Source organism: Cryptotermes secundus, unplaced genomic scaffold (assembly GCF_002891405.2).
Source record: "Cryptotermes secundus unplaced genomic scaffold, Csec_1.0 scaffold462, whole genome shotgun sequence".
Taxonomy (NCBI): Eukaryota; Metazoa; Arthropoda; class Insecta; order Blattodea; family Kalotermitidae; genus Cryptotermes; species Cryptotermes secundus.
In genome coordinates this window covers 607,890-614,158 of record NW_019724744.1, presented here as the reverse complement: position 1 = coordinate 614,158, position 6,269 = coordinate 607,890, and the positions used below count along the sequence as shown (strand labels likewise).

The window sequence follows — 6,269 nt, the reverse complement described above, 5'->3', positions numbered from 1 at the left end:
ATGTTTCAAAATCGTTACAAACACAATGGTTTGACTGCAATGAATGAACGAATTACCGATCTGGCAACACCATATTCCGAGAAGTAACTTCTGTGTTTATCTAACACATTAGGCAGCGAGGAATTTCAGACGCAAACAGTCGTGCATAGCGACATGTCCCATACGATAAATAAGCTACAACAAGAGATACCATTGAATGTGAAGTCGCCACAAGGACTTACACTGCTAAAACGCATGGTGCAGAAAATGTATTACACTGCTAGAACGCATGGTGCAGAAAATGTATGAATTTCGGGAAATTTTATTTTGGGAATCAGTGTAAAAATTTTTTACAGATATTAAAATCTGTAAATTAGAATATCTGATTCTATATTCTTTCTACATTAAAGGAGCGTTCATTTCGTTCGTTTATCATAAAAAATGTAGAAATCACACCATTTTTAGAAACATGCTTACAATTTCATTGCTCTAGAAGGGCGGGCATTTAAATAAACTCTGTCCAGCTGCCCCTACCGGAAATTAAATGGCCCGGCCGATAAAGGTTAATACATGGTTCAGAACCAATCTGTTAAAATTAAATATTCATAAAACCCACACTCTCCAGTTCCCTTTAATGAACTATGAGGATCATAATATGCATAATAATATTGATCAAAATTTACCGACTAACTTAGAGTGTATCAAATTTTTAGGCCTAAATATTGATAATAGGCCGTGTTGGAAGAATCATATTGATTACCTTGTTACTAAATTGAGTTTGTCTTGCTTTATTATGAGAACAGTTAAACCTATGATATCATTAAGTGGCTTAAGAATGATTTTGCTTATATACATTCTGTGATGACACGTGGAATTATCTCCTGGGGCAGTTCTTCATACATGACAAAACATGATCCAAAGTTATAAGGATTATGATGGGATTAAAGAAAAGAGATTCATGTAGAGACTCTTTCAAGGAAATGAAAATTCTGCCTTTGTGTTCACAATACATATAATCCTTGATGCAACGCACTATAAAAAACATACATCTGTTTACAATATGGAGGAACATAATATTGGTACCAGACAGAATGTTAACCTATTTCCAACGAGTACTTCACTTACTAAAGTTCAGAAGGGTGCATATTATTCAGGTATAAAAATCTACAATCATCTGCCTAAAAAGATCAAACAATTATCTAATAACCAGAAATCCTTTGAACATTCCCTAAAAAGATTTTTACATGCTAACTCTTTTTATGCATTAAATGAGTATTTTAATTACAAATGTACATATATTTGAATGTTTTAATGCCGTATTTTAATATAGTTGGTATAGGAGTTGTGAAAAGTTATATTAATTCAAGTTATATTGTAGTTACTTTTATGTCTGTTAATCAGGATATTATCTTTTTGCCTCGTATTGTTGTATGTGTTAGACAATTAATGTGGGTGATCTTGGTTGTGTGGTTTGTTACTTTATGTATGTGTTTGATGACTATTTCCGCATCCTGGGTCTGTTCCCTGTATGGATGTTTATGGAAAGTGGAGGATGTGTATGTATGTATATGACGAGTCCTGTATCAATGTTTTTTGATTTATGGGAAAATGAAATAAAGAAAGCATTTAATTATTTGGGTAATCTGAGTGAAATCGTATTAATTCTAAGTTTTTATAGTAATGCACTTTTTAAATTATGTTTAGTAATTACAATTGCAATAAGCTTCTTGTTTTTGTTTTTTTTTTCTATTGCCTATGTTACTTGACTAGTGTGTGTATTATTATTATTGTTATTATTTTAGTTGTGTGACTTATGTAATTTATTACATGTATACATCTATTATCAAAGGGACTACTTCCACATCTTAGGTTTTTTGCCTATATAGATATATGGAAAATAAAGGAAATGAATGAATGAAAATTATGTCTGTTAATTAATTAATGTAGGTGATTTTCATTATGTAACTTACGTGACTTTGTGTATGTATTTGATATGACTATTTCCACATCTTGGGTCTGTTACCTGTATGGATATTTATGGAAAATAAAGGATATGTATGCATGTATATATGGAGACACTGTGTAGGAACTAAACATGGCACAGGATTCTGTAGCGAGGGACAATTTCATCACCTCCCACCACCGATCCATAGGGCTGCTCCTCTTTTGTCTCAGGGAGAAAAAGCAGAGGGGCAGGTAAGGGGAAGATGGCCTTGACTGAGCAAAAGAAATGACCCCTAGTACAGCCAAACATTTGTGAGATGGATTAGAAAGGAAATCTGCTGGTGTGATGTACCTTTTCTATACTGTTCTTTGATTCTGTAACAGCCTCCTGCAGCTTCAGTCTCCGTGCTTTCTTGAGGGCTATCTGTAGCTCCAGTGAGCTGTCATTGGGCTTAATCTTGATGTTGGACAGTATCTCTTCTGGCGCTGAAAGGTGTGCCCGATTATTAATAACATTCAAAACTACTCCTGCACCACATTTCCTTTCATGATTTCAAAACACACTTCGTGGCGCAAACTATACGTATGGTATCAAATGGCTGATGATTAGTAAATAATGCATTCAAAAGGTTTGGTGCTTGTCACCTGATTAGGGATACTAAGTCCAATCAACATTTGCCTCGTGGTACTGTGAAAAACCATGAAAAACCTAAGACAGGTTAGCCAGATGTTCCAGCGGAGATTCATGAACACAAGAACAAAGTTCCCTTTTTTTTTTTTCTTTCTTTCTTTTTGAGTTCTACAGGTGGAAGTAACACGAGTCTGTACTTACGGTTTGATTGGGCGTGTTTATCTCTTCTTGTAGCAGTTCAATAATTTTTTGTGCTGATCTGGGCTCTATTTTAAATTTATAACAAAAAGCACTCTTTACCTCACTTGTTTCACTACTATCATTGATGAAAACTTGAATGTCATCACCGTTAAACAGTGAACTAACTGCCATTTTGGATATCAATGAGCTCAATAAGTGATGATGGTGATGATCGATCTCTCGGGAATTTATTATGCAGGTCCTAATAATTTTGTAGAAACACCAAAATTATTCAACTTATAAAATAATTTATACTCAACATCACACACCTCTCGTATGCTGAGTGCCATTAAACTACAAGAACAAGAACAAAGTTAATTTTGAACTTTGATCAAAGATCGTCAGTATGGTCAGTACCGCCATCAAGAAGTGTTCCTACGAGTACATTGCAGGTGACGAAGTGTCAACGCAGCCAGCCACGTTAGCAAACGATGATCTCCAGAGAAGTGTTACTCAGCCGGTGGACTGCGGATCGCTGCCAGTCCGCAACTTCTAATAAGCGTTAAAACCAGAAAATGCGCTTACCAACTTGGGTCTAAGCTGTTTGATATTATTTTTATTGATTGCCTATGAATATTCAGGATAGGATACATTTAGTTGAAAATAACTTCTAATTTTTTATTACTGTATTAAATATATCTCTTTCTATATTTATTATGATTTATTTAAAAAAAATCTAAGGGGAGCAGATGCCTGGGTTGCTCCCTCCCTGCCGGAAGCCATGACTCTTGGCGTGGAAATCCATACAGGCCATAAACAATTCAGCGGTGATTTTTGGTACCACACTGTTTCTTCATGGATTGGTTGTATTAGGTTAGGTCAGGTTATCTCTGCTTACAGGGTTGAAGTCCATATTCTTCACAACACCAGGGCTTCTACGGAAACAGATGTTGACGGAAGTTGTACCATGGCCATTTTTATTTCCAGTATTCTAGGAAAAATTTTTCACAGAAGTGTTTTGCGAAATAGTGTGTACCACCGACAGAGTAGGCGTAGAGATAAAGTTCTTAACTCGTATTCTGGGGGTCTTCTTTTCGAATCCTGGCCGAGTTTTCGTTTTTGTGGCTTCCCTCAGCCCCTCCAGGCAAATTCCGGGGTGGTACCTCGATTTGGCCACAATCTCTACTTTCCGAATCCTGTCCAAGTCCAAGAAACATCGTCGTTGTCTCTCCTTCTGTCTCCATGTCACGGTATCAGAGCCCTCTTGAATCTCATGATCAGACTTTGTATTTGTCTGCCTATGTGCCATTCAGTCTACATAGTCCAACTTATGAGAGCGTCGTAAGTAACCCATAAGAAGATCTACCGAAACTGATTTCGGGACACGGGACGTTTTTCTACACTTGTACTACTGCATGTCGCAGTAACATTGAAGGTTTGACGGCAATGATGATTTAGATTCTAGTTTCCTGGGTCTACTAGGTGGCTACCAACATTTCTGATGATCCTGCCTCCTCGATCTTCACGTTGAAAGTTCACATGGAGGCAGGAGATCGTGTCAGAAGGTCGTAACCTCTTACTGGATTACGCGTTGTCATCACCCCAAAAGCCTCAGTCTGAGTCGTAGTTTGTTGTTGTACTTGAAGTTCTCGTAGCAGTGGTGTGTAACGCTGTGTAATCTAATAGAAGTTCAATGACTTTTCGTGCAAATCTAATACTTCCATCTTCAGGGTCAATGAGTAAGCCGAGCGAGAAGTAAGATTTTACTTGCCGCTTTATTTGTACTGGCTACTTACGTATTTGGCTTACCCTTCGACCCAGAATACGGAGGCATTATGATCCTTCGAAATGTCGGTGAACTTATACTGGGTTATACAGGGTTACATACTGTTGGTTTTGTTTTGTTACCTTATGTTCGGTTAGCTCAGCTCAAAGGATCCCTAATGATATTCTCCTTGTTTGCAAAAGTTTCAATTAAAACCTTCTGCTCGAGTACTAAGAGACAGAAAGAGGGCGCAACGCGAGCTTAGCTACCGACGCCGTAAATACTACCATGAGAGATTTTGGTCACTGATACAGATGGCAGTGAAATCGGAGAATTCTTGTAATCTCCGAATCAATCCACGGTAACCGATTTGCGAGGTGGCGCTTGTGGGATTTAAGGGCGGGAGTTTTCAATACTTTAAATAAATAAAAAAAAAACAAGCTAAAAGGTGCGAAATTCTGTGACATCTAGAGAAGCAGTACTACGTTGACAAAACGTATGAAAATAAAATTTTGCAAGCAAGTGAGAATGAGTGTATTCATAGTATGTTTGTGTCAGTCCTTACGAATTTATAAGAACAATTTTAGTGATTTTCCTGATGGAAAGAAATTAAGATGTTGATATATAGAACAAAGTGTTCAGTCCTTACCATTAATATGTCGTTAAGGTAAGTTTATATACTGCGTGTTTACCACTTGTCGTCTTAACGGACGTACCACGAGCGAAGCAGGACACATGCTATTTTAGCAAATGAACAAATTGCTGTGCGTTTCAGCTGTAATGGTATAGTATCATATCGACTTTGGGGGAGAATATTCTCTACGTATGCATACTGTTTGGGTAGTGCACATCCAAGAAAGGGATTTTTATTTAAGATAGTGGAGCCGAGAGTCAGCTTGAACCACGCAATCTGTGTTCATCCTTTTCATGACAAAAATTTATGAAATACATTGTAATGTGGGGGCACGCTGTAGCGTAGTTGGCTGAGGTACTATGCTACAAGCCGGAAAGTCGCGGATTCAAGTCCCGATGAGGTCATTGGATTTTTTTTTCAATTGACCTAGTCCTTCCAGCCGCACTATGGCCCTGGGGTCGACTCACCCTCTAACAGAAATGAGTACCAGGAATATTCTTGGGGGTAAAGGGAGCCGGCGCGTAGGGCCGACAACCTTGCCGCAATCTATGAGCCGATTGTCTAGAAAATGTGGGAACCTCAACATCTAACAACCCAATGGTCCTCCACGGCCTGTTACACGGATGGCTTTACTGTTACTTTGTAATGTACGATTCTGTAAGGCATTATATGATTGGTATTGTTTGTTGGCAGTCCTTGAGAAATGTGAGGGATGGAACTACTCTTCAGAGCGATAGAAATTATCGAGTTTCTGTCTGGACAAGCGCCATGCAGTGTCGTCCTCACCATCTGCTGCTTCAGCTGCACACAGCCTATGAGGAGCCATTGCTTCAGAAGTAAGTAAAGACAAAACGTCTATCAGTGGTATTATATTTATTCAGAGATCTGCAGACTATGTATAACAGTAAAAAAATAGACTACCCTTACCTGAGAGTAATCAGTAGGATGGGATGGTATGGATTGGATTGATCTGGCTCAGGATAGAAACCAGTGGAGGGCTCTTGTGAACACGGTAATGAACCTTCAGGTTCCAAAATATTTTGGGTAGTTCTTGAGTGGCTTCACAATTGGCGGCTTCCCGAGAAGGGCTCAGCCCCATTATTAAGTAAGAAAGGAAGTATATATATATACAATGT

General features: G+C 38.2%; 1 protein-coding gene across 8 annotated transcripts in view; it reads right to left on the bottom strand.

Annotated features, from left to right (window-relative positions):
- The window catches only part of LOC111862793 (U4/U6.U5 tri-snRNP-associated protein 1-like), a 64,353-nt gene that overhangs the window by 9,843 nt on the left and 48,241 nt on the right, over positions 1 to 6,269 (bottom strand). The window contains exons 1-2 of one of the 8 annotated variants that reach the window (XR_002842496.2): positions 3,064 to 3,208; positions 2,276 to 2,409 (exon numbers count right to left, since the gene is read on the bottom strand). The exons of 5 other annotated variants lie outside the window; for them this stretch is intronic. The gene's annotated coding sequence lies outside the window, so the exon portion shown is untranslated. Of the gene's footprint in view, positions 1 to 2,275; positions 2,410 to 2,755; positions 3,035 to 3,063; positions 3,209 to 6,269 lie in introns of those variants that run through there. 2 more of the 8 variants (XM_023848464.2, XM_023848465.2) reach the window with 2 other exon arrangements.